Source organism: Anser anser (assembly GCF_964211835.1).
Source record: "Anser anser genome assembly, contig: HAP1_SCAFFOLD_171, whole genome shotgun sequence".
NCBI lineage: Eukaryota > Metazoa > Chordata > Aves > Anseriformes > Anatidae > Anser > Anser anser.
The window spans coordinates 85,930-113,897 of record NW_028153528.1 but is presented as its reverse complement, the minus strand read 5'-3'; the positions used below and the strand labels follow the sequence as shown (position 1 = coordinate 113,897).

The window sequence follows — 27,968 nt, the reverse complement described above, 5'->3', positions numbered from 1 at the left end:
AGCATTACTAAAATTGAAAATATTTAGATTCACTGATTTTAATGGGTAGTATGGTCCTGACTGTCGCAGTAGATAATTGCTGAACTTCTGGTTTAGTTGGTTTTCACGTGAGGGTGCGAAGAGGAAGAGTCCTGGAACAAGTCTGTAGGTCAGGAGCTGTTCAGGCGTAGAGTTTCCTGATAGCCTTGCAGATTGACGACCTGCTGGTGAATTTTGGCAGAGGTTTCAAAACTTTGAACCTTGCCAAGGTCACTTGGAAGTGCAGAAAGTGATAGGTAGTTGTAAATCAATCTTAGGTGAATTTTAGGTTTACCAGAAGTGTAGCGATCCTATGCCAGGGATCAACCTCGTCGTCGTCTTCTGAATATTTGCTGTATAATATCTGTCTTCAAGGTCCGTGGAAGGTGGTATCGCAGCATATGCTGTTGACTGTGTTTCTGTAATTAAACAAGTGTTTTTTCTTTCAAGCAGGGAATAATTAGCAGAATGACAGAAACGGTGAAAAATATTGTACCGGCCTGGCTGCAGAAGTATTTCAATAAGCGTGAGGAGGAGTGTGTAGACAGAAATGAATCTGCAAACCAGGAGGAGACTCCGGTAAACTATCATCACGATTATTCAGATGAAGATACCATAATCGATGAGAGATTCACGCCTGAACCAGCAGGAATTAGTAGACGAGGTATGTGAAAAATCATTTGGAATTCTGGCCATCTGTATTTATTCACAGATTTCTAGTTTTGAATCTGAATTTCAAAAGGAAATTGGAATGAGGGTTTTGACAGAATGAAAAAAAAAACAAACAATCAAAAAAGTCGAAACAACTGTTTGTGAAACCGTCTTAGCTTTAAACTGTATACACAGTTACGAAGCATACATCTTATGCTCTTGGAAGGCATCAGTTAACTTTAGGTACTCTATTAGCCAGGTGCTAAATGCTGAAAATAAGTCATTTGCAAGTGTGCTGGGTTGCATTTTCCATCTTTTAAAAGATATGGAATGAAAATCTGTCTAATTGCCTAAGGCAATTAAAAAAATTAATTTGTTTTGCAGTCTTCGAAACAAAAGACTAGATGCTAGAATGGCAGAGGAAAATTCCGTCTCGTGTCCTGAGTTTGTTTGTTTTGTTTTGTTTTTTTTTGTTCTGGGCTTTGATCAATTTAGTAAAGTTCCTTGTTAACTTGATGGTGAACTGGGGAACTTGTGCACGGATGTGGTTTATGAGATTATTATCCTTAAAATATTCAATAATTTTAAGGTCTACGCGGGGGGAGGGGGTGTCTTTGAAAAGGTATTTGGACCGTTGGCAACGAGGTTTGCAACTCCTTTACCTCATGAAAGATTAATTTGTCTTATATCCAGTGCCTCTCACTGTTCCTGTAGTCCTGTTGTATAAATTTGCATCTATTCTTATTTGAGTTTCTCTTAAATTAGCTGTTTTGGGGAAGTCAGCTTTTAATAAGTGAAGAAGTTTTGTCTGAGCGTGCGTAGGTAACCATAGATAATGTGGAAAGTCAGTTGCTTCTGTTGTTGGCAGAATCAAAAAATAAGGAGGAAATATCTTTGCCTCCAATCTCATCTAATTGTAAACAAGGAGATTGATGGCTTTCTGTGTAGCTGTAGCTTGGGAATGAGTTTGGAGAAAAGAATAGAGAAGGTCTTCGTGACTGAGGAACACATGTTGGCTTTCCTATGTAACTGCGTGAAAGGAGCTTTCAGTAAGAACAGCTGCACTGCAAGCTTGCTAACTCCAGGAGATCAGGAGCAGGTGGACACCCTGGAACCTTTTGCAGCTTATGTTGCTGTCCGTGGGTGTCGAATACTATGCTTAAGAATAAGATTTTTTTTAGCAAGATAGACTTCAAGGCCACCTATTCCAGGCCACTGGCATTGTTTGCAGACCCTTTGCTTCAAGAGGGAAAAATGCTCATCTGGTTACTTGGGTCAACATCCTTGTCCCTTGGGTCAAAATCCCAATAGTTAATGGGTAGGAGATGATGTTTTGCCTCTAACGTGAGCTGATATGGAAGAACTTGGGAAAAAAGTACTGCAAACGTTCATTTTCATGTTGTGTATTCAGATTAATGTAACCTTTGTTCCAATATTATGGAAGCTGCAGTGTTATCTGTAATTTACCGTGTAATCTCAAATTTTGTAAAGCTTATTGCAAGCTGTACATGGGAGAAGGAGTATATATGTTTGATTTAGTGAACGGCCAAGTCAGCGTTAGAGCATTTGAGCACGGGGTCAGAATGTGGTGTTGTAAATCCTCATAGTTAACTACTTCTGGATGCAACATTAATACTGTGTATCGCAAGCAGTGTTGTTGTTGTAGCCAGACAGTTAGATGCAACCGTATCTGGGTGAGGAAGAAGTTAAATTTGGCTTCTCTCTTTTTGCGCTTAGAACTTGGCAATAGCATGGCTGTCGATAGGAAACAGGTTTTGGCTTCTGTGAGCTTGTCTATAGCAAAGCTAATTATCTCCCTGTTCTTGTCTAGAACCATCCACAAGTAGATCAGCACTGAACTTCCCAGTTGTGTTAACAAGGCCCTCTCTTCATCGGAGCCGTCTGAATTATACCACGCTGGATTCTCCTGTCCCACCTTGTCAGCCCTCGACATCTTCTATATTTGGCATTGGCAGTCCTAGGCTGTCCTTGATAAAAGAAATAGAAGATTCTACCTCTCAACAAGACGATGATAACATCTCAACAACCAGTGATTCCTCCTCTAGAGCATCTGATGAAGGTGATTTTTGTGTTCTCTGTTTAATTGACTTTTTTTTTAATGTGAAGTACCTTGCGTTCTTTAATATTCCACATCACCTTAGTAAATAAAATAGGTGAATGTCAACTTTGGATGCGAGAATTAAATTGAATTTTTAGTGTTTTAGAAGTATATAATCCTATCACCTTTTTAATAGAAGCGTGCTTTGGAATACGTTTATGATACCCTGATGTTAGAAAGAGTCAATGCTGAAATATACACATTCAGCTAGGTTATATGTAAATTTTGAACTGGGACGGTAGGAAATCAGGCTGACTTGCCGTAACTTGACAACTAGGCTGATTGTCTAGAAGGAAGAGTGACTCAGAATATCTAACAGACAGCTGGTTAAATGTGAATAAGTGCAGGTGACAAATAGGAACACGAGATGTTTTCCTGTGTTTCAGCAAGAGAAGATAAAGAAACTACTCTGTCATAAGCTATAGGCTGTTTTTTGACCTTTCTTGGTAGAAGGCTTCAGCTGTCAATACTTTTCATGTCTTTTGCCAAATTCATTGAGGAAAGCACACCATTTTAAAATAAAAAATAAGCATCGTGTCGATGTAGGTTGGTACGTAGGTCTTCTCGCTGAAAGGGCGAACAGCAGGTTTGCAGCTTTTTCTAGTCCCCCATATAGACAGGGACTGACGTGTGCTCAGCAGGTTTTGCAGAGAACTTTTGTACAGCTGAGTAGTAGAGTAGAGTTGCTGGGCTTTAGCAATATAACCTGAGTGCACTAGAACTTTCTGGTGTGTCTTCGTAAAACATACATGGGCAGAAGATCGTTAACTCTTAGAGCAGCCTTTGGGGAATCTTCCAGGTTTAAAACCTGTGCGATTATGATCTGTGCTGGCCTCCAGCCTTTTACCAACACAGAAAAAAGCTTTGTCCGTACAAATGCACTGATGTTTATGCGGTCCTCTTTTATCTTAGCCTGAAGGAAAAAAATATCTGCATTGGAAGCACAGTATTAACTTGGTAAGATTGCTGAAAACTACTTGCAGCTCTGTGAACAGTTTTCAAGTTTGTAGGTGATACTTGGTTTTCAGTCTGTACGTGAAGTTGATCTATTTAAGGAAGCTGAAGTCATGCTTATTTTTCTGTATTGAAGAACTTGAATTAGTGTGATCTTTATTGTTAAAGTTCTGTACGTACGAGAGGCATTTACATCTAGCATACGTCATTTTGGCAGATGTTGCAGTTTTAAAAAATACTTCATCATCACTGCTCTTGCCCGCAGGAGCTGAAAGAACTCATTCCCTCTCGCAGCATTCTGCAGCTAGCTCTAAGAAACCCGCATTCGGTTTATCTGCTTTTGGAGGACTGTGTCCTGTAAGTACTGCACAGTATTTCTTTTAATCAGTTTGAATGTGTACCTGTTTTTCTATCCACCTATCGTACTGTGTTTCCGTAGGCACGTGGAAGCACATCTGTTTTTAAGCAAAACCAGCTTGGGTTTTCTCCATTTTACCCCGGAAAGACGGCCTATGGTGGTGCAGCTGTAAGATCAAGGCAGCGAAGAACGGAACCTTATCGGGTATGACAAAAGTAGTATAGTATTAGTAGTCAAATGTAGTAGTCAAACCTGGCTAATATTTATCTGTGGATCTTCTTTTCCAAGCATGCCTACATTCATGCTATGGATATGTTGTATAAACCTGCAGTCTTTGAAAATATCTAAAATCAACTTTGCTGATCCTTTGTTCTTCTGGTACACAGAGGCATGCAGGACTAAATGCAGTCCCAAGATAAGCAGTAACATGCTTTCTGTTTTGAACGATTCATATAGTTCTTGGAGAGAGTTATTTGCCCCCAAGTGTTCTTGGAAATAGCAAATAAAAACTGCTGACAACTCTGATTAGCTAGAGCTGAATCGAAAAGGAAAGTCAAGTCAGGTTTGGTAGGAATGTATTTAAATGAAAGTGACTTTTATCGATAAATCAAAAGGAATTTTAAGAAAATGAAAACGCGGGTTTGCTGGCTCTGTTCTGACAGTCCATTTCTGCAACGGAAAAAGGGCAGTACAAGTACCTCACTTACGGGAAACCTTGAAACCTTGTGGTGCAAAGCTGGGAACCCTCTTTGGTCGGCTATTTTTGTTTTTTACAATATTACTGCATTATGGTAAAAAGAGAAACCAAAATACTAGGCTTTTAAAGGAGAGAGTAGCTTGCTTCTTGCTGCTTGCTGTGAATGACAGCAAGGTACTAGGGAGTCCAGCGAAGGGCCACCAAGAAGATCAAGGGACTGGGAGCACCTCTCCTCTGAGGAGAGGCAGGGACTGCTGGGCCTGTTTAGCATGGAGGAGAGGAGGTTTGGGGGGATCTTATTGGTGTATATAAATACCTGAATGGATGGTGCAAAGAGCATAGAGAGCCATTGTGTTTTCAGCGGTGCCCAGTGCCAGGTCAAGAGGCAACAGGCACAAACTGAAATGTGAGGCTCTGTCTGAGCATCAGGAAATGCTTTTGCACTGTGCGGGTGATGGAGCCCTGGCACAGGTTGCCCGGAGAGGCTGTGGAGTCTCCCTCTTTGGAGGTCTTCAAGAGCTGACTTGACATGGTCCTGGGCAACCTGCTCGGGGTGGCCCTGCTTGAGCGGGGGGGTAGACCAGGCGATCTCTAGAGGTCACTTCCAACCTTAACCATTCTGTGGTTCTGTGAGTCTCACTTGTGTTTTTACATGCTGCGTGGTCTGCTTCCTGTCTTCACATCGTGTGATAAGCACAGTGTGGTTATATGAGGGGTTTAACCTGGGAAGAAAAAAAGTCACACCAAAGGAAGTTTTCGACTGATATTTGAAGTTGGGTGGTGCAAATAAACAGTTTACTTTTTCAGTGTAATGTTTAGATCTGTTACAGTTTAAGTCAGATCTTTATCTTTTAAGACAAAGATTTGCAGCCAACTTTAATCTTGGGGGAAGGGAGGAAGCAAGAGAGAAGTAAAACTAGTTCCTGGTTATGATTGTATACACTGATTTTAAGATGGTACACTTAGACCATCGTGAAACTCTGAGGTCTGTGTTGTTACTGAAAATGCTTTCTGTACCACAAGCCTTTTCTTGAGTTCTGTTTCCCTGATTACTGCTTCGGAGGCCTTAGCAGTCCTAGCATCATCCGTCTTGACCTTTTACAAGTACGGAGTTCTTTTATTGCTCGTGCAACAAGCACGTGCAAGATGCACTGAGGCCCAAGGTAAACTTCATTAAACTCCGAATGTATTCTCTTCTTTATGGCTTAAACTCCCAGTGACTGCATTTTTCTCTGTCATCAGAATATATTGATTGTATCATCAGTGTAGCCTTGGGACGTAAAATACATGCCTCTTTAGCTCAGAATTGACCATTGTAACACTTAAAATGCTAATTTTTCAGGCACAAAGGAGAGCGAAAGCTAGACAAGAAACTGTGCGGTCCCGCGCTACGTTAAGTACCTCAGCACGGCGCATCTTGGAGGCAATGGAGAAGCTGTCAAGCCCTTTGTTGGTAAATAGCACTTCTTTTAATCTGTTTTTGCTTCATGTGTTTATAAAACTTAGTAAATGTGCCATCAAAGCATAAAGATAAAACTATTCTTCCTTACGTTGTGGCCGGTTTAATTTATTGCGCTGTTTTTTCAACAGGATGCTAAAAGAATGGCATCTGTTTTGCCGCTGTGTTGTGTAAGTTGACCATGAACCCCCACATTTTTGTTGCAGGGAACCCTCTCTCTCAGGAAAAAAAAAAAATGCCCTCTAATAGTTATGCTTTGTTTTTTCCCTTAGCCTCCGGACATAGATAAACCGGATATTACTGACTTCCAGTCCAAACGAAGAAAGGTAAGAACCAATAATGTCTTAAGCTGAGGTAGATAACTTTTTCAATGCTTTATCACTATTAGAAAAATTTTCTCAAACCTCAGTGACAACATAGACATCAAATCAAGTTAATATTGGCATGTATCCACAATAGATGATGGGTTGTGAAGATTACTCAGGTTAAGAATTATGTTATCTTTGTAAGTTGAGAGCAACAACTCTAGAACACACCAAGTCGTTTTATCTTGTCCCCCAACTTGGGGGGAAGCTGCATATTAAAATTCCTGTTGAGGCAAGTTTTCTCTTGAAGAAATGATCACAAATAGAAAAATACTGATTGAGTGGTCATATAGACTTTGTACAGACTTCCGTGTTCATTCGGGCACAGAAAACTAGTTTTTGTGCTTTTTATCACCATTCAAAGTAAAGAGGAGGAAAATTGTTAATTTCCGACGCTATAAATCTTACGCTCCTAAATTCCTATTTGGAGGTAGCACAGAACTGGTGATAATGCTGTGGTAAAGCATGATTTCCTTTCATTTTCTTTAAAAAATGAAAACTAGTCATCTTTTTTTGATGACTTTAGTTAGGGGTATCATTAAACTGCAAAACTGTACCAGGCACAATAGCTCTTGGTGTATTAAATGCCTAACTGGGGGAATTAATATTTTTCATTTTTACCTTTAAAACCAGCGATGAACCATCGTTGGAGTCTGATAAATTTTCCATAAAATTAAATGGGCATCTCTTTCTGCGAAAACATCTGTGTTTCCAGTATCAGTCTGAGTGTACAAATGACCACTTGTTAAGTGTATGGGCTTCTTAGGCTGGAAATCAAAGTGGACAGTAATACTGGTTGCTTATTGCTTTTAACTCTTTCAATCTCTGTATTGTTTAGCCAGCACAATCTCCATTTGGTAAAGTTCTAAAATGAATGTAGCAGCAACTGCTTAGTTTTTAGGGGGGTAGAGGTTTTTTTTTTCTTTTTCTTTTTCGACGCTATAAATCTTACGCTCCTAAATTCCTATTTGGAGGTAGCACAGAACTGGTGATAATGCTGTGGTAAAGCATGATTTCCTTTCATTTTCTTTAAAAAATGAAAACTAGTCATCTTTTTTTGACGACTTTAGTTAGGGGTATCCTTGGGCTTATTAAATTGCAAAACCCTTAAATGACCACTTGAAGATCAGGTGACTGAAGGAAATAACAAGATGTGCAAACTTTTCATCTTCTGTTCTAATGAGCAAAGGGACAGTGTCTCAAGAAGTTTCTGTGCTAATTCCTTGATTGGATGGATGTATAATTAAGTTTACAATCACTTCAGAGTTTACAAACATCTCAGATTTCCTGGACCATCTTTTCACCATCTGCCAAATTACAAGGGCATGGAGAAGTGAAGTATATCATAAATATTATCCAAATAACTAAAACCAAATCTGGTGTGAATTCTCAGTTATATTATAGCAATACACCTGTGATAAGGCATTAAGAAAGATCTGCCAGATTTGCAACAGAGAGCCTGAAATTGTCAGCCACTAAATGAATGTTGCACGCAGCTGTCAGTGGGTGAAAGGAGATAGATTGTCTATTCATAATACTAGAATTCATAATGGTGGCGGGAGAAGGGTAGCCCGCGATGAGAAGCAATTATTTGTTGAGGAGACGATCGTGTGTTTTCCTGCTAAAGTGAACATGCGGTTGACGGAACACTTGTGCACTCAGGCTAAACTTCTGCAGTGGGTAGCAGTGATGTGGTATTTTTCTTATTTCAAGGAACTGTACCAGGCAGAATAGCTCTTGGTGTATTGAATGCCTAACTGGGGGAATTAATATTTTTCTTTTTTACCTTTAAAACCAGCAATGAACCGTCGTTCACTCGAAGTAGATTTGTGAACTTACATAAAACATGTCTTATTCAAGGTTTCAAACTGAATGTAATATTTTTTAGAAAGATGTATTTTTGTATACTTTAGAGAGAGTGTGAATCCTATTACTAAGAGCTGGGAGATACTGTGAAATTAAAGCTGCAGCGTAAACAATTTCCTGTTGGTATTGATTTGAACAATAGCATGCTTCCTAAGACTGTATTTTCTGATCCTTAAGACCGCAGGCGGAGCCATCGGTAAATCTTGTAGCCTTTAGGGTTTGTTTTCTGTCTGACAGTTCAGTTAAGTCAGTTTTGCAGAACACGCAGTGGTCTGTGTTAAAAATTAACTCTGGTCTGTGAAAATGCTTTGAAAAGGGAAGTCAAACCCACTACTTGAAGTGCATCTAATGCACATGTAAAGCATTGGATCATATTTTAATGAATGAGATTATTGTAAGATTGACAAGTTGTTTTTTTTTTGAGTGTGTTCTATTGTTTGTGTAACTTTGAAGAGGGAAAATGTAGGGAATGTGAAGCCCAGAAGCCTGTATAATTAGTTGCTTAACACTTCGAATGTTAAATTAATGAATTAAGCTACTAAAAAAAAAAATCACAGTGTGGGCAGAGGAAAAGATAGGAGCATATTCTAGGAACATGGGTTATTTTAATTATGGTAGCATGAATTATTTTGTCTATGAAGCTAACTGCCAAATTTTGAAATGGAATTCAGTCAGACTTTGGCTACTTATATATAGCTTTATGGATTTCGTTACTGGTTTTCTGGTGATTTCCCTCTACAAGTTGAACGGTCTTCAGAATTTTCAAATTGTATTCACTGAGTGCCAAGACCGACGGGGGGAGGTTTATAGTTCTGTAATTTGTTTTCATCAATAAATATTGGAATTAATTTGGGTGGACGTAAGGATAAATTGATTGCTGTTTCCCTTTCAAAGCTGGAATCCCAGAATGCATTCCAGCCTCCACCTGTTAAGAGACTTGTGACACCAACGGTAAACCGTCAACCGATGCGTTATACGCGGTATTCTGAACCATCACCGACTTCAACTACTCAGTCCAGCAAAATTTGCCAGAGAGTAGACACAAAGTACCAAGTGAGTACATTTTTGAGTCCTTATGTGCCTGTTTTTTTTTTCCAGTCTTGGAATGTTTCTCAAACCAATTGTTATCCTATCTTTGCAAAAAGTACTGATAGTATGTTTGAGGCGAGCTTTAAGGCAGTGGGAACCATTGTGAAATAGATTGAGCTTTTATGGATTTAATTCTGTTTTTGGAACACTCAGTGTCTTGTGGTTGTTTTCACGATGTCATGATGTGCTATTGAGTCATCCTGTTGTCAGTGAAAGAATATTAAAAGACAGAAATGTTTTCCTTTTATATTCTCATGTACACAAAGCTGTCACTGATGAAACATGCTCGTGTTCTGTGTAAACTATTCCAGGTGAGCTATGTGCTCCAAGTGAGAGTTCTGACAATGTGCTGAGTTATCGGTTTTGATTGCTTTGGAGTAGATGGAGTCTGATAAATTTTCCATAAAATTAAATGGGCATCTCTTTCTGCGAAAACATCTGTGTTTCCAGTATCAGTCTGAGTGTACAAATGACCACGTGTTAAGTGTATGGGCTTCTTAGGCTGGAAATCAAAGTGGTCAGTAATACTGGTTGCTTATTGCTTTTAACTCTTTCAATCTCTGTATTGTTTAGCCAGCACAATCTCCATTTGGTAAAGTTCTAAAATGAATGTAGCAGCAACTGCTTAGTTTTTAGGGGGGTAGAGGTTTTTTTTTTCTTGTTTGTTGATAAATGATAGAAAACAGAAAAGTATGTCCCTTTTACGGGGCTGGTAAACACAAGTTTTGATGAAAACTCTCCCCCCCACACACACAATTTTTGTCATTTTGTTTAAAATAATTACTTTCTTTGTTAGAGGATTTGACAAATTTGATTTAGTGTTCTATCAGTTTGTCCTCAATGCTGAGTGAAGCAGTGATGCTTACTTTAGCCCCAAAATTTAACTGAACTGTACCCACAATGCTGAATTAGGGAACAACGTTAAGTAGGTGAGGTGTATTCAGTGCTATAAAATTAAAAATAAATAAATAAAATAAAAACCACAAAAAACCACATGAAGTGGTTGTTGGTACTTTGTGTATTCTGTACATATTCAGCTAAGTCTTGAACTAAACTTAACTTGCAGGGGATGAGAGAGAAGACTTTGCCTGCAGAACAGCGAGCAGAACCATCTGAAAGGTATGACATCTATTAATTTAAAACTTACTTGAAGAAAGAAAGAAATCTCCTTTTTCAGTACGGTCTGCACCTGAAAGGTGGTGACAGTTCTCAGTAAAAGGAATGGGAAATCCAATGAAAATTTTGTATTTTGAGGGAGCTGCAAAGTCTGGATTGTGTTTGAAGATCAATAGAACTTTGAGAAAATTGTTGTTTTTATGAAAGGAAGGAAGATGAGCAAGAATAAAAGTACTGATAGACCACTTTTTATCCCAAGTTTATCTTCTGAGTAGGATACGAAGATGGGAAACAAGGCACGTTATAATGCTGTATCCACAGAAAGGATCTTTGCTATTGGAGGCCTAATTTTTTCCTTCTACAGGAAATATGGCTCATTTTGTAGTTTGACTAAATCTGTAGCGTTACAAATTTTGCTTTGACAGATATTTCATGGTTTATAACTCAGTTTACTTATAACAAAATAATTTGTCCCTCCTAATGTTCCCTAGGGGAAAAGCTATTAGTTTTAGCTATTTAATTGCTTGCAGTTTGAAAGCTCTGTCCTAATGGGATGATTCTTTCTGAAGTATTCTTTAGAAGGTGAAGTAGGGGAAGTGAGTTACAGTTCAGGAGGATGTTTATTGATGTGTTTTTTTCTTTATTTTTTAAGCAAAAACATGGAGGAAGATTTATGATTTATTATTCTTTTTTTTAATACTCCTTTCATGATGAAGTTAATTGTCTGCTTTGAGTTCACATGAAGACCATGTGTTCTTTAGGATCATTTGAGGCCAAATGCTAACTCATCTCTAAAATAAAAAAAATCCAGCAGAATTAATTGAATTTCTTCTTGAGGAGACTGCTTTGTGTTATACTGCTTTCTTGGTTTAGGTCAAATGAGTTATCCTCCAGATAATATTGATGGCTTTTCCTTCTGGGCAAATGGTGTTTTGGGTAATAATGCTTGAGTTAAGGGACTTTGCACTCGGTTTTTAGGGGGTCGCTCTTTTCAAAGAACAGTAGCAGGGAATTTTGTTGACTCTATGCTCATCTGCCAAGCAATTCTTATGTGACCATGGGCATTCTTTGGCTTGCAGAAAGAACTCAACACTTTGTTTTGGCATCTAAAAGTTGGACTTCACAACAACCACCTTTTTAGGGGTGGAAGCGACTGGCTTTAAGGTTCTGGTACAGGTGCAATCAGGTGCTGGGTTTTAATTATGTTTTTTTCAAACTGTTCTAAATTGTCTCTGTTAGAACTCCTTTCTACTTCTCCATTTAGGAAGGAGATACAGAAAACTCACACTGCTTTTGATTTCGTTCACAAAGTTTATTGCAGTGCCCTACCTTTTGTTTGTAGAGTAGGTAGTGGTGGTAGTGTTTTTTGTGATGCTGGTCTCTGTTGGGTGCCATGTTCTGGAGCAGGAGCACCACACTGATCTGCTGGCAAGAGTCCCTTTGGACAGTTGAGTTGGAATACTCAGTAAATCTCTGGCCCACCAATGCTATATATCTATGTGTGTGTGTGTATATATATATATTTTATATCCTGAGTCCAATTGTAGATTAGACTTGCTTGAAGGCTGACAATTGTCTTTGCCCCCTTGAAGCTCACAGGTGTTAACAGAAAGAGGAATATGGGCTGTTATGGGCAAGCGATAGTTGTCTGAATGAAGATCTATTTTGATGTAAGACTTTTTTCAGAATTCTAATGGATTGACAGTTCGGATTAGAGAAAAGTCTGAGCATATGCCTTAGGGATCTTTCTTCCTCTATGCAGTTACAGTGCTAAGCAGGCTGTTGTCAAGTATTTGACAAGTTTAGACCAGTTCTCCTCCTCAGTATTGTGGGAGTTTGACCTGGTGTCTTCCAGTGCGATCTAATGCACTTTTGTACTGACTGACTGATTGGCTGCAAGATAAGCTTTGAGGTCACAGTTTTTCCAGGCATACTTCATTTTCTTGCCATAGTACTTTTGTTAGAGTTATTCCCTATTTCACTTCTGGTTTGGGTTATTTTTTCCCCATTTGCTCTTGGATTAGGATATCTTTCTCGTTTTGAGCTAGGCTTTTTTAAGTACCAGAAAAATGCCTTTGTATGCCTTACAAAAGGGATCTGTATTCATGTCTGAAAAGACTTCTGGAATGTTGGCATACCCAAACACCTCTGCTGTTCCTGCTGATGGCCACATGAAAGCCAGAGCTGCTTCTGAAGCTTAGGCCATATTACCTTGCCACACAAGTCTAAGGCGTCCCTATTCTATCAGAGCTGTTGGCAGTGTTTCCCATGTGTATGTGTGCATATGTGCACTCTTTCTGTATTTTTGTGAGCTGTTCTTTTATATCCCTGCAAAAGATACACGTGCATCGCAGAATCAGAGAACCAGTCCTATTTAAAGGAAGCACTGGAAAATAACAATCTAAATCAGCTCTTCTATTTCAGGTCTTCTGGCTTAGTCATTGTTCCCGTGTGAACGGTGCACTTATGTATGTCCTTTTCATTGCTGCTGTTAATAAAGTTTTTCCTATTTAGAACATCAAGTATTTACCAGCGTTTAGCAACTTGTGAGACAGCTTTAGTTTTTTTCTGATCAGCAGGTTTCAATTCTAGGACTAATAACAGCTCTAATATCTTGAAAAAAAAATTTGGCTGGTAAGTTTTTTTTCTCTTTTTTCCCCCAACTTCTGTACTGTCGTGTGCTAGCAATGTGACCAGCTACAAATTCAGTACTGCTGCGTCCAGTGGTCTGTCTTCAGGAGTGAGTAGCGGAGGCGGCAAAATGAGAAGGGAAAGAGGAATACACTATTTATCAAGAGCTGTACAAGAACAGGTAAGTGACTCTTAAATTAATTGCTGTCACTGAGCTTACTGAAGTAACTAGCTAAGTGTGTCAGTTTTATTGCATCATAGTAAATTATAACAATACCGCTTTATTTTTGCATTGTTTTTGTTTTCTTGTGGGTTTCAGAGCAGGCTCCAATTGATTTCCTGTGTTTGAATACCTGAACTTTGCTTATGTAATTTTGAAATTTTTAATTCTCTTACCTTGGAGATTCTTCAAACTATAACATTTCTCGTTAGCAATTGAATGAATGAGTCCTAAGAAGAGAAGTTTTGGTGAAGGTTTGTATAGTTTTTCTACAGGAATGATACTTGAAATGAGTGCCAAGTATAAAAAGAAAAAAAAAGCTTAATTTTTGGTTTCATATTTAAGTCATACAGAAAGATACAGGCCAAGAGTGTGAAAAAGAGTAGTAGAAGAGAGCATTCTGCATGTCTGCTAACGATGACTCAGTTTTTGATACTCACCAAACTCATTGTGAGAGAGTTTTTTTCTCATTTTAATAGGAAAAATCTATTCCATAAAACTATGACCATGAATATTCAGATTATTTTTTCTTTTATTGGATGTTATATAAGCTGCCTGTAAGTTAATTTAAGTATTTATGTTAACATTAAGTATTTAATTAATATTAAGTTAATATTAAGTATTTAAGTTAATTTAAGTTTCAAATCATTAAATGGGACTTCTGGATGATGCAATATAAAGAAATCGTAAACACTGTTGTTTATTCCTGTAACACAAATAAAATAATGGTCCAAATATCAAAGGTTCCATAAACTTTTCAAATCAAAACTGTGAAACAGATGTAAGCTACAGGATGCACTGAATATGAGTAGTACCAACTTACATCCCTGCCTAGTCATTTCTAAGTAGATCATGATAGTACTGTACAAATTTCGGTCAGATTTTCTATGCCATTTAAAACATAACTCATCCAATCTTAGTAATCAAATAAAGTAAGTGGCAGGGATGAAAATTGAAGTTGTTAAGAGGCTCTCTTCTGATTTTTATATTTGCATCCTGATACATGGTATAGACTGTATTTACCAGAACACAATCTTCAGTGCTGCTAGTCTGACTTTCTTTGGTGCTTTTTGTGTTTAGTTTGGTTGTTGAACCTACCTGCTTCTTTAAACATTACCTTTTTCCACGTTCACTGCTGTAGTGACTTTAGAAACTTTGGCAGCTATCCTGCCTAATTTTGCAAGAGGAACACTTTCTCACTTGTCTTGAGAGTGTACTCTTAATTGAAGCCATGCGAGGGTAGTTAGAAAGGATGATGCTTCTCTAGAGCTTTGATGACTAAAGTATAGAAAAGAAAGAAAGAAAATGTGATCTGTGCCTCTCTGTTCTGCACAGGTTTTGAGTTAACTTTCAGTGTTCTTGCTGTACAGTTGTTGAATAGAGTATAATGTGGAAGCAGGCCTGCCATAAATTAAAATGACGTGGTAGACAGAGGTGGGGAGATCGGGATTTCTTCTGGAAACTTGCTTTCTCTTAATTTGTATGGATTTTTGTTCTATTTAATTTTGTTAATAAATTGGGTGCGATGGGGTGAGAAAGTAGTATGTCTTGTATAAGAAAAATTAAAATTTGCAACTTTAGGAAGTGGAGGAACCAGTGCTACCGAACATACCCCTACCCATCAGTGCTGCATCGCTGCCTCAGTTCAATTCTAGTTTCGTTGGTAGTAGCGCTGTCTCAGCGTCACCGAGCGCTGTTTCAACAGCAGCAATGAGCACGGCAACTCCAGCAGCTGCGACGGGCATGGCAAATCCATCAGAGGTGGAGGGCATGACAGATCCATCAGAGGTGGAGGGCATGACAGATCCATCGGAGGTGGAGGACTTGACAGATCTATCAGAGGAGGAGGTGGAGGACATGATATATACAACGGCGACGTCGGGCATAACGTGTTCAACAGTGCCCTCAGGCTTGACATGTCCAATAATGGCGGCGGGCATGCCATACCTGCTGATGACAAAGGACAAGGCAAAGTCAACAGTGGCAACGACAAGCGTGGCAAATTCAACGGAGGCGGCAGGCATGGCAGATGCAGCAGCGACGGCGGCGGGCAAGGTAAATCTTTATGCTATAAATAATGTTTACAATGAGTATACTGCTTTATTGCGAGTTGACTTTTTCTGTGGTGCTCATGAAACTAACAAATATTAGTTTCTACGCAGCTGAATGAATTGGGGTTGTATGCCAGTTTGGGGAAAAAGGCATAAATGTTTTGATTCTGCTTCTCTCAGTCTTAGAGCCTGCCAACTCCCATTTAACGTGATTGTATAACTGCTTCAAATGCTGTGGAAGTCTGCGGGGGAAAGGGGGTGTGGACTTTATGCCAAGTTATTTATAGTGGTTTGGGCAGGGGTAGAGTTAATTTTCTTCGTAGTAGATGATGCTGTGTTGCAGATTTGTGAGCAAAACAGTGTTGGTAAGGCACTGGTGTTTTAGCTGTTGCTGAGCAGTGCTTACACAGTGACAAGTCCTTTTCTGTTTCTCACGCTGCCCTGCCAGCGAGGAGGTCGGGGATGCACAAGAGGCTGGGAGGGCACTCAGCCAGGACAGCGGAGCCCAGAGGACCGAAGGGATATTCCACACCATTTAGCATCGTGCTCAGCAATAAATGCTGGGGGAAAGAAGGGGAAGGAGTGGGGAGTATGTACAGGGTTATGGCATTTGTCTTTCCAGGTAGCCATTACATGCGATGAGTCATTAATGCTACCTCAAATTTAACAACTTTACTTCTTTACTTCCGGTTCTTTTCCCTGTTCCACTTGGAGGGAGTGAGCGAGTGGCTGTGTGGTGCTTAGTTGCCTGCAATGGTTAAACCACAACTTTATTTAAGTTATTAAATTAGAGGTAACGTGGTCATATAAGCCTCACATAGAATGAGCCTAGGGTGCAATAATTGGCATATTATTGCAATAAAATAAACATTAATCTGTTCCAGAGTACTTGAAATATTTTTTGTACGGTTTGAAGTAGACAGCTGCTTTAACATGTTGAGGTGTTTGCTGAAGTTCTTGGAGTATCATTGGGCTGAGTTTGCCGTTCTTCAGCTTCCTGGCTTGCTTTTCCGTGCATTTAGACCTAAGTAGCATCTCCAGCTTTTCCTCTCAGTTTCTGGAATTTGGTTTTGAAGATATTGTCCTATACCCACTTGGAAACTTCCCTGTGTTTTATTATTACTTTTATCTGCAAAATAACTCAAACATCAGGTTTTTCGACGTCACTGCGGGACTTCTGTTGGGTAGTGAATTCAAGTAGTTGTTGCTCTTAAATATAAACCTTTAATTCTTTTGAAAATACAGATACAACCAACAAGTACTGTTAGCAGTCCTGAGTTCGCATTTTCATCTCCAGTTGTGAAATCTACTGAGGCAGAAGTGCTACCTACGTCTTCTGTAAGTAAAATAATAAAGGAGCTTGACTTTTTTTCTTAGGCATTTAGTAGGCTGTTGCAGAACACTAAAGCAGAATCTGCCTTGATGGAGAAAAGTATGTAGGCTTCTGGCTTATAATTTGTCATTCAGCATGCATGCTACAAATGTGAAGAGCAGCTTTCAGATTTGGTTTTGTGTGTGCATTCGATTGAAGTTCCTGTGGCTTGAGAATCTGAAAAACCTCTCTTGTTCATAGCAGATTGGGTTTACATTTAGTGTTCCCGTTGTAAAATCGGCAGAACTTTCTGGACCCAGTGGTACTCCAGTGACGCCCTTTCTTACCCTAGGTAACTGAAACTTTAGCACTTCAGATCTGAAGTGCTGATTTTCCTTTTTTTCTTTATTAAATCTTCAATCTGTCCTGTCTGCGCATGCTAGCAATTCCAGGCAGTGTTGGACTTCTGCAGTATTTTTCCAGTGACAGATCTGCTTTTATATTTTTTTTTTTGTTTTGTTGCTTTTTGTTTTGCTTGTAATCATAAAGCATTGCAAAGTAAGTAGAATTTGTGAAGATTCTTATGTGAGAAGCATGAAGCTGGAAATTCTTGTTTCTAACAAAAGTGAGTATAATCTGCTCTAACTAGGTCACATTGTGAAAGCTGTTTTTGTTTTCTTTTGTTTCAAAAGACACCACCACCTCAACCAACATCAACACACAGAAAGAGGAGGTCAAAGATTTTGCTGGTGGTCCCTTCACCACTGCCCACGTCTTAAAGGAAGGAAGCGTCTTAGACGTTCTAAAAAATCCTGGAGAGATAATGAACTCCTTTTAAAAAGATGCTGCAAAAAATACGCTAGCATTTTTTATTAAAAAAAAAACCAACACACGACTTATGGTTAATAGAGTATCTGCTATAAATATGAATGTAGGAGAGCATTACATTAAGCGCTGCGTTTGTTAGGGTGCATCTGCCCCCTTCTATTCTAAGTGGTGTTTGTTGCTGGAAGTAAAACTGCAAGATGAAAAGCAGATGGGTTGCATCTCCTTTACGTGTTAGGATGTAATTGTAAATGAGGTACTAAGAGAATTAGCCAGATAATCGGTGTTTCATTTTAAGTAAATACAATTTGTGGAATTGAAAAGGAAATGTTTGTAAAACTCAACACTCCTGTCCCACCTTCAGCCCAGGTGAAGAAAGAATAGGAAAGAGCTTCAGTTCCAAATACATGGCGAAAGCTGCGAATCTTTGGGCCTTAGCTTACAATGGCTCCTGTGGATTAAAATTTAAACTGCAAACAGAAGTGGAGTGTTTTACGTTAAAAACCCTTTTCTGAATTTTGTTTTTAAGCAATTGCAATTGTTTTCAACAGTTTCATAAAGTGTGTCTGTGGAAAAGATATCTTTTAAGAAAAAGGGCTTTATTGAATTTGATCTTTTCCCAAAAGTCTTCTTCTAACTTACATACTTGTGAAGAAGGCAGCACATTTCTCTACTGGAAAGAGCTAAGTGAGAGAAAATACATTGTGCATTTTGTTTAAGGAAAGACCTCTGAGTGAAGTGACATTCACTTTCTTTATCGGTTTAAAAGAAGCAGAATCTAAATCCACATTGTTCAAAGACTTCATTTTTGACTAAAAAAAAACCAACAAACCACAAAACAACTATGTTCAAGGTAGATTTACAAGCAACTTGAGCTGCTGTTTAAGATTCATTTCCTTTAGTCTTTCTGTATTAGTAGCTTGTCTTTTCTGTTAAAATTGCCACCTTTTAAATAAGGAGTTGTCCTGTGTCCGATGCATTTTGAAAAAGATTATAGAAAATTAGACAGTTGTTCAATTGTCTTGAGTTTTTATTATTTAATTAATATTCAGCATCTGTGGGAAAATACCGTATGGATTGCTGCTCCGAGTACAAACTTCTGTACAGTTACTGGAGTAGATTTGAGTCATCTGCTACGGAAGGAGGAGCTTTAGAAATTTGATTCGATTGGGCATCGCGTCTTAATCAAATTGTATTATTTCCATTCCACGTTGGACTGTCAGATTTCAGTCAGCTACTGTCTGTTTGTACTTGTATCGACCAGTGAAAATGTTGATTTAAAGCTTGCTTGGAAACAAAGAGTTAAATGAAGCTTTAACGAAATGTTCTGTTGTGACCCAGTGCAGCAGATGAAATTTCATCCGTTTAGATAAGATTTCTGGGGACTTCCTGTTGCGCTCGGTCTGAATGTCTAGTTGTAACCATTGGCACCTGAGCTGAAATTTTTGCCCTCTAGTAAAGTCACTTAGTTACATGTAGTGAGGTGCTGCGCTAACAGGAAGACTTTTTTTTCTTGCTTCCTAGACTTTGGATTGTTGAAAACACGCTCTTCTACGTCTGCACAACCTACAACAAGCACAGTGGTTTATACTAGGCCTGCAATAACAACTTTTTCTGCAGGTAAAGAGACTTCTAAACAAGCATCGTACTGGCAATCTGATACATGTGACCCTTTTCTGCAAAACAAAGACATAAAGGACAAATGTGTAACTTGTCAAGCTACTAAAGCCTCAACAGTTGAGAGTATGAAACAGACAGTAAGTTCAAGTCAATGCGACACCTCAAAGCCAGCAGCGCCCCCAGCAGGGATGCTGGGCTTTGGAGACAAATTCAAAACAGTACCTGGAACGTGGGATTGCGATACATGTCTTGTCCAAAACAAACCGGAAGCTACAAAATGTATAGCATGTGAGACACCAAAACCTGGAACGGGAGTAATGCCTGCTCTGACATGACCAGTGGTCACAGACAGCTCGGTGACAGTGACATCCTCCTCGAGCAGCACTGACACAACAGCCACTCTGGGCTTTGGAGACAAATTTAAGAAGGCGAAAGGCTCTTGGGACTGTGGAATATGCCTTGTACCAAATAAGACGGAAGATAACAAATGTGTAGCCTGTCAGTCTGAGAAACCAGGTATGGTCCTTTTTTTCCTGTTGTTTCCATCCTAGCCTCTGTGAATCTTGTACAGAATAAAAGTACGTTGCATATATGGAATATTTTAAGCAACACGATTCCCAGGTACGGTTGATGGGTTAGCGGCTGTCTGCAGGATTGGTTTACAGGCACTTCAGAGGTCTCAGCCCAGGTTCCAGCCTGTCGCATAAATTGAACTGATTGTGAAATGTATTAGTACGGAGCTGGATCAATGCAGATACCCCCGGCTTTGCAGCTGGTGAGGGAAGGTGGCTGAAGTGAGTGACTTAATTTAAAAACAACATAGTGATTTTTCACTGGCGAAAATGAGAACTCCATAGAAAGAGTTAAAAATGACTGCGTTTTTCTCTTTCAAAAAATAAGTAAAAAAAATTACAGAATGTGTCCAAAATGCCTCTACTCACCGTTTGTATGTAATTGAGGGGAGATGTGAAGCCAGATTTCAAGACAGTGTAGTCTTAACTAGTCTTAAGCTAAAGCAGAGAGATGCCTATGAAGGTCAGTGGTAGGCTTCAAGAAAGCGAGTGACCCGCTGGGTAACTTCTTCAGGGCAGTACTGGGTTGTTTCCCATTGTGTGTGACCGTAATTGATTTTGAGCGTGGTTGTATTGTTTTTAAAATACGATTCTAATTCTAACTTTGACTCTAAATGTCATTTAACATGCCATTACATCGAAAAACACCTGTGCAAATATATCGTGGAAGAAACAAATTAAGATGGACTAGACCGGGCTTTTGTAATCATCCTGTGCGGTAAGACTGAAATTTCATGAGGTAAGATAATGGATTTCAGACAGAGTTGATTCTCTTGGACTTCCAACCTCTGAGCGGTCAGTCGGCATCTTTGTCTGAGGCTCTTGCCATTGCAAGGAGGAATTTTGGAAATGAGGGGTTTACTGTGACCATGGTGCAGTGAATTGCACGGTTACGTTGCACTTGTCAGGAGGAAGAGCGATGCAAGTAATACTAGGATAAAAGTTTTCTGCGTGTGCCGTGGAAGGGAAGAGCCATTCTTGTCTTTCCGGTTTTGAATTTGAAGCGTTATCTTCTGCTTCTCTCTTAAAAGGCACCTTTTTTTTTAAAAGGCACCTGTCAGGCCTCTTTATGGAGGTTACACTGTGGTCAACAGCAGCAGAAGCTTGTGTGCTGAACAGAGTTGTGTGTTGTTTGGAAGCTTTGAGTTCCACTCTGGTTTTTTTGTTTGTTTGTTTGTTTCTTTGTGGGTTTTTGGTGGCTTTTATTTTTTTCAGGGGCGGGGGGGGGAGTTGCGGAGTAGTTTTGAACATTTCTGTGGGATTTGACAAATCAAATTTAAAAGTTAATGCTCATTTTATAGTTCATGTTCAAACAGGATGGTTAACTGTCTTGTTTGTCTCACAGAGGGTCCAACACCTGTGACCAGTAGCAGTGCATCTGCATTTTCTGCTCCTTCTGGAGAATTTCTGGATTTAGACAAATTTAAGAAGCCTGAAGGAAGCTGGGATTGGGAGACCTGCTTGGTTCAAAACAAAGCAGAGGCCACGAAGTGTGTAGCCTGTGAAAGTGCAAAGCCAAGCACCAAAGCAGAGCTCAAAGGTAATACTTAATGATTAAAACGAGGATGCATATTCTGTGATTTATTTTTTGGTTTGCTCTGATTTTTTTTATTTTCTTACCTGTTAAGCACAATTATTTTTTCCTTTGAGGTGTGGCAAAATTATTCGTTTTTCCTGTAGGAATATTGCCTAGATAACTTCTGTTTCCACACTTTTCCCCAAGAATAAGTTTATCCTTTTTAGAGAAAAGCTTTCATTAATGACGTGCTTGTTCTTTACATGCCCTACACGTTGTTCATTTGGAGTTCAGACTAAAAACATGATCTTTCAAAGAAGTTCGTATACTTTTTAAAGCCAGGTGGTGGGCAGAAAACACAGTTGTGAAAAGTTTTATGTAGAGAGGAAGCATGGGGTTTTCTTGTTTGTTTTACTGTTTGGTGGGTTGTTTGTTAAACAGTTTTGACTGGAAAGATCAGGACTAGAATGTAGTTCAAACCTTCAGGTACTGCAGATACACCGTGGGTTACGGACTTGACATTCACTTATTTCTGCAGGTTTTGGTACTGCGACTGCGTCCACAAAATGCTGCCTTGCCATCATTTACATTCGGTGTTCACTCAGAGTGTTCAGGTGCAGAGTCTGCAGCTGCCTCACAGTTTATTTTGGGAAGGACAGAAGAGAAGCAGGATTCTGTCACTACTGCTGCTCCGTTAGTGTTTGGAAAGAAAGCTGACACTGAAGAGTCAAAGACACAGCATCTCAACACTAGGTTTAGACGAAAAATTGCGACACCTTAAGGAACCTGTCCTGCATCTCATTCAAGCACAGAAGTTGCAGTGTCTCAATGCTAGCAGTACAGTTGGTGGTAAAATCTTTAGTAGGGTGAAATAGAGGCCTCACACCTTTCAGAGAAAAAAAGAGATTATTCCCACATACTTGCAACTATGCTGCAGAGTGTACTGCTGTTACTCTAGTGCTACAAAGGTCCAAAAATCACTGAACAGTTATTAGCCAGTTTTGTATTCCTTTAATTTGTTGAAAGACTGCAGTAGAGGATTGAAGTTTTTATTGAGGATCACTGTGTGGAAAAATTCTGATTGTTAAATGTCATTTGTATGACTTAAGAACCGCGTTTTGGAGTACAGAATTCAGTATTAATTCCAGAAGGGGTAAGGGGAAGGACATTAGCTAGTAATCCCGAACAAAAGCAGTGTATAGAGCTATACTGATTTTAATCGCAGTATTCTTACAGTTGGTCTGTTACTGAACAGATATGTTTTGGGGAGATATGGTGGCCAGGGAGGCATGTGTGTTTGTGTGCTTCCTCTTCTAGTTAAGGTTCTGGGGTTTGGTTTAGTCAGGAAAATTCGATGAGGCACCTTGTGTAAAAGGAAATGTTAACCAGCATTTTTCAACACGGTGTAGTCCCTTAAAAGTGTCATAGATGAAAAGAGGCCATAACCGCTGGGGGAAAAAGTTAGTGGGAAACTGAGAGCAGGATCACATTCAGTAGTGAGAGAGCAGCAGCCTAGGGAAAGCTGATGAATGACTGTAACAGATAGTTCTATTTTAAGTGTAAAACAACACTCAGTACTTTATAATGGTGGTCTTACCAGAGGGTTCTTCTCCATGGCTCCTAAAAGCACGTCTTGAAGGCATTCAAGTGCAGTGAACTTAAGCTGTAAGAGTTGGGCTGGTAAGCTTGGCCTGATTTGAAGCTGTAGGCACGGGGCTATAATTTCTGAACAGGCTACAAAAGAAACTGTACCACTGTGCTTTTCAGTGCTCCGTTTAGCAAAGCCATCAAATTGTTGCAGGCAATTGATGTTGTTCTTCTAAGAGCACCTGAAAGATATTTTTGTTTGAAGAGTTCAGAGGTACCGGTTAATACTGGTTCAGATAATTACAGCCAGCTCTTGGTGTTTGTGACCAATAAAGTTTGTGGCTCCAAAAGGAGTGGGTTAGTGCTAACTGATTAACTGCTGTATATGCAGAAATATTGAATCTGATTACTTACGCAGAGAGCACTTAAAATGTATTGTTTTGCTGGCTCTCAGTGAGTTGCATCTTAATGCTACCAAGGAATAAGCTTTTTGCTTCTGGCCCAAGTGTTTTAATTTGGTGAAAGCCTTTTCTGTGCACGTGCACATGCCAGAGAGGTTGCTTAAGTAATAGAAGCTATAGTAGCTGCTATCTTCTGTTTTTTGTAGAAGACAGAAACTGAATTCGTTAGCTTTGTAACTGTTATGCATACTAGAATTGGTTTTCTCCCTTTTGAAAATAGTAGAGGGTATGCCTATGTCAGATTTGGTGAGCAAGGTGATCAGATGAGGGCACTGCAAGACTGCCAGAACGCACCAGGTCTGGGGGGAAAAGGAATCCGGCTGAGCATAGGAATTTCTAAAAGGTAACCAAGGAGTTGTGCATTGATACAGTTATTCTAAATAATCAGATTCTTGTAGCTCTGCCTTTGGAAAGTCTGTGGCCCTTGCTGTAGTGGCTGCACACAGGATGCAGTCTACAAAACCAGAAATGCAGAAGTCCTATGTTTTGACTCCCTGGATTCATCAACCTGCTTCAGGATGGCTGGGGGAATCCAACTGTTAAGTCTAGCCAGACAGCGCAACTTGGGCTTAGCTGCCATTGTAACCAGCCTTGTTTCTCAACAGTAGCAAAGCTGAATGCATTGGTAAATATTTTCAGGTTTGGGCCTGCATAAGGTAGAAGGGACAACAAGTGGTTTTATATGCTAGGGAGTTCTTGTTCTTAGAGCTTTCCCTCTAGTTTGAGAGAAGCACATAACTAGTTTTATAGTGGGTTGACAGGAAAGAAGTGGGGGGGAAAAATGGGAACGCAGGGGGAAAGCCAAAGGCGTTATTACTAGAACAGGTTTAGAATGCTATTCTTTGCTTTTCATGAGCTTAGGGCAATGGGGAGTTTAAAGCTTAGCACTTCCTGAGAGGGTTTCTTACTCTACCGGCTCAGTTCTATCACTTATTTAAGGCAATTCAGGTCTCTGAACGGTTAAAGAATTGATACCAAATTTGATGAACTTTGATTCAGGATACTGACAAAACAGGACTTCATATAAACAATTTCAGTATGTTCATGAGGTTAGCTTGTGTGTTCTGTTAAATAGTAAAAAATGACACTTCTGTTTCTGTTTACCTAGCATAATTCTGCAAATGTTGCCTCCTTCTGCTTTAGAATGGAAATGCTCTTCTCCAAGAGAGCACTGTCCAAACTTCTTTGCCAAAATTTTTTGATTAAATTAATATTGTTTTATTTTGAAAACAAGAATAAGCCACAAACATGTTTTCTTGCTTCGGCTATCCAGAAGAACGTCAACAGTATTTTCAGATTTTCCTTCCCTACACAACTGTATGTAGGAAGAGTGCAGTTGGAAGCAGAAGACCTAAGATGATGTATCTTCTGTTTGTTTACTACAGTAACAAGACAATGGATTACCTCTTTATTAGAACTTGTGTAGCTTTGCAGTATTGAAACAAATGTAGGTATTAAAATACACATCAGTAATACGTTTCTGAATGGCTGAGTACCGTGCTCTCTTAGCATTGAAATACCCAGCCATTGGAGTAGTTTGTCCCTCATGTTTGCTGAGTTTGGAAGCTATTTCAGAATGCCTTCAGCTTGTATTCTTCCCCAAAAGCATAGAACTCACTTCTCTGCATCCCCAATTCAAGTGAGAGAAACTGGGCACTGCAGACACAGGAGGTCTGCCTGTACAGAATCAGTGAAGACAAGTCTAAACAGCGGATTTTTTTGAATATGCAGCTGGGTTATCTGAATGTTCTTTATGCAGTGTACCTCAGTTTTAGTACAGATAGCACTTGTCTTGGTTCTTGTCATTAGTCTGAAGCTGCCCCTGAGAAAATCTTGAAAGGGAAAGTAGTGAAAGCTAATCAGCTGGCCCTTTCTTCTTAAGAACCAGCGTATTTTGTAATTCTCCCACTAATAATAAGGCGTCATGCTGGAGAATCGCGATTGTGTTGTTAAGCAAGACTGACTTCACCTGAGCGGTATAGTTGGCAGCTGTTGAATGTTTAATGGACTTTAAACAAACAAAAAAACAGAGCAGGTGGAGGTAGACATGGCAAACTGACAGGCAGTGTCAGATGCTTCTTTGAAATGGATAATCTGACTCCATTCACTTCTTTCTGGAAATAAGATCTAGTAATTAACCAAACAAAAGATAGAAGGGTTAAGACTGCATCTTTAAAGCAGCTGTGCTTGATAAATGTCTCTGGTCTTAAATCAATCTTTAGCAAAGCACAGAGACTTAGCAGCAGCTTGCTTATGCCAACGCTAAAAATACTTGATGTGTACAGGTAACCATGTCAAGGCTCTGGAGTTAATCCATGAGAACAATTCCTTCTGGTATTGGCAAAGGTGAGGATGCTTGCTTCTATAGAAATGAGGTTTTGAGCTGTGACTTAAGCTGTCACTTAGGTGACTGTTTAGGAAAGCTTCCTTTTAAGCTTTGAAGTATGTAAGCTGACAAATTGTTTAAGTTCAGAACTGGGTTTACAGTCTCTTGTTCTCTGACTGTATGCAACTTCTCATGTTTCAGACTGAAAGCAGAATTGCAGCGGTACCAGTCATACAAATATAATGATTATTGCCAAGATTACCAGAACTACCACTCGCAGAGGAGTTACGATGCTTACGCTGACTACAACTACAGCTCCTATGCTCCCTATGACAGCATGCAAGCTGTTGGAGACTGCTCTTTAGGAGATTCTTTAATGGCTCCAGCTGTTTTTGAGGTAAAGATAGTGCATGCTTGCTGTAAAGAAAATATTTCACAGATAATACGTTGTACAGATTTGTGTGAATCAGCAAAAAGAATCCGAAGTTGAAAACATGCTTTCTGCTTAGTGTGAAGTTAAAAGAGCAGATTCCATTCAGAGGTGTTTGTATTTAAGTGCTTAAATAGTAAATCCATAGAATTAGTGATTTATACACCATTATTTGTTCACGCATACCAAAGAATGGTTTTGACAGCATAATTGCGTACGCTTCTTCTGTTCCTGTTCTTCTGATTTGCTTTGCTTAAAGCAAATTAAACAGTTGTTTTAAGTGGTCTTATCGTGGTCAATGTATTAGTTGTGACCTCCGGAAGTCCCTTCCAACCTGTACTGTAATATTGGCTTTCTTCTAAAAATAAGTAGATAAAATGCCATCTATCCTTGTAGTTGTAGGAAGAAGGAATGGGTTGAGACTGCAGCACTTTGAATCTGTGATGCTTTCTGAAATGAGTTATGATTAAACTTAGCCTTTTCTGTCTTTCAGGAATCTTCAGTTATGACTGCAATCGGTGATGACCTAATTACTGACGGTAATAAGGGTTCTATCATTGTCACTTGAGTTTAGCCATCCTTGTGCCTTTTAACAATACAAGCCAACCTCTACTGGATGAAGAACATCTTGAAAATTCAGCTGAGGTCAAACCTCTGCGGGGTTGATCTGCAATCAGCTGGGGTTTTAAAGCTGATACAGCATACACTGACCGCATCAAGTAAAACGGGACACTGTCAATGCTTCGCAGCAGGTTTCTTGTACCTGTGCCTTCATTCCCATTTGAAAATGGTCTAAGACAGAATTTTGTTCTTTGTATTGGTTCCGCTAAACAGATTTTATATTAGAAACTCAGTAATATGCAAAAGCTTTGTTCTCCACCCTGAGGTAAAAGCTTATGTTGCAGATTCCAAAAGGAGGATTCAGCTTGCACTTACAAATACGGTACAAAACATATTTGTGTCCTGGAAGGTTTGCAAAGTTCCTCACGTGGAGGCATTTTGTGTTAGTGTTTAGAAACTATCCTATGTAACGTGTATTGCCGTAGAAGTGAATTAAATGACTCTTGGGAGGGTTTCATGGCTGATTATCCGTAAACGTTATCTTTACTATCTTAAACATTGTCTTTGTCTTTATCTTGAAAGACAGTTCTAGTCCCAGCCTTCTAATATACAAATTCCCAAAAGTTGGAGTTGTGAGGCTCAAAATTTTAGAGGACTAAATACCTCACTAAAATTAGTAGATCTAATAGCTTATTACACTTAGCTTAAAATACATTTTATTAGCCATTTCACGTGAAGTTTTTTTGTGCGCATGCCTCAGATTTGATACTTGGACTTACCAGGCTTTTATTTTCAGATCCACAGCTCTACTTGGATGTTGATGAAATGAACAGACAATTCACGGAGACAAGCGAAGAACTCTACGATTCACTCATGAATTGTCACTGGCAACCTCTGGATACGGTCACTTCTGAAATCCCCTCTGCTATTTAAGTGTCTTCTAGAGCATGACCGTTATGTTATGGCCAAAGTGCTAAAACTACATTTCTTCTACATTATTCTAGCTCATAAGTTTTAAAGCACAATGATAGGTTGGGTTTTTTTTGCTATGCTTTTGACAGTTTCTGTAATCTTTTTGTTCATCACTCCCTTCTTGGAGCATCATGAAGTCATGTAAATATTCGAGAAATGTAAAGAGGTAAATGGGGTCTAAAGATAGACTTG

At 39.3% G+C, this 27,968-nt stretch overlaps 1 pseudogene across 1 annotated transcript; it reads left to right on the top strand.

Annotated features, from left to right (window-relative positions):
- The first annotated feature begins 419 nt into the window (after window positions 1-419).
- Window positions 420-27,968, top strand: LOC310891971 (nuclear pore complex protein Nup153-like; annotated as a pseudogene). The gene is made up of 13 exons: window positions 420-431; window positions 472-537; window positions 2,545-2,749; window positions 4,008-4,099; window positions 4,182-4,304; window positions 6,140-6,235; window positions 16,870-16,932; window positions 17,171-17,215; window positions 19,468-19,860; window positions 21,322-21,463; window positions 26,015-26,210; window positions 26,737-26,782; window positions 27,601-27,968. The product of its transcript is annotated as a nuclear pore complex protein Nup153-like (transcript).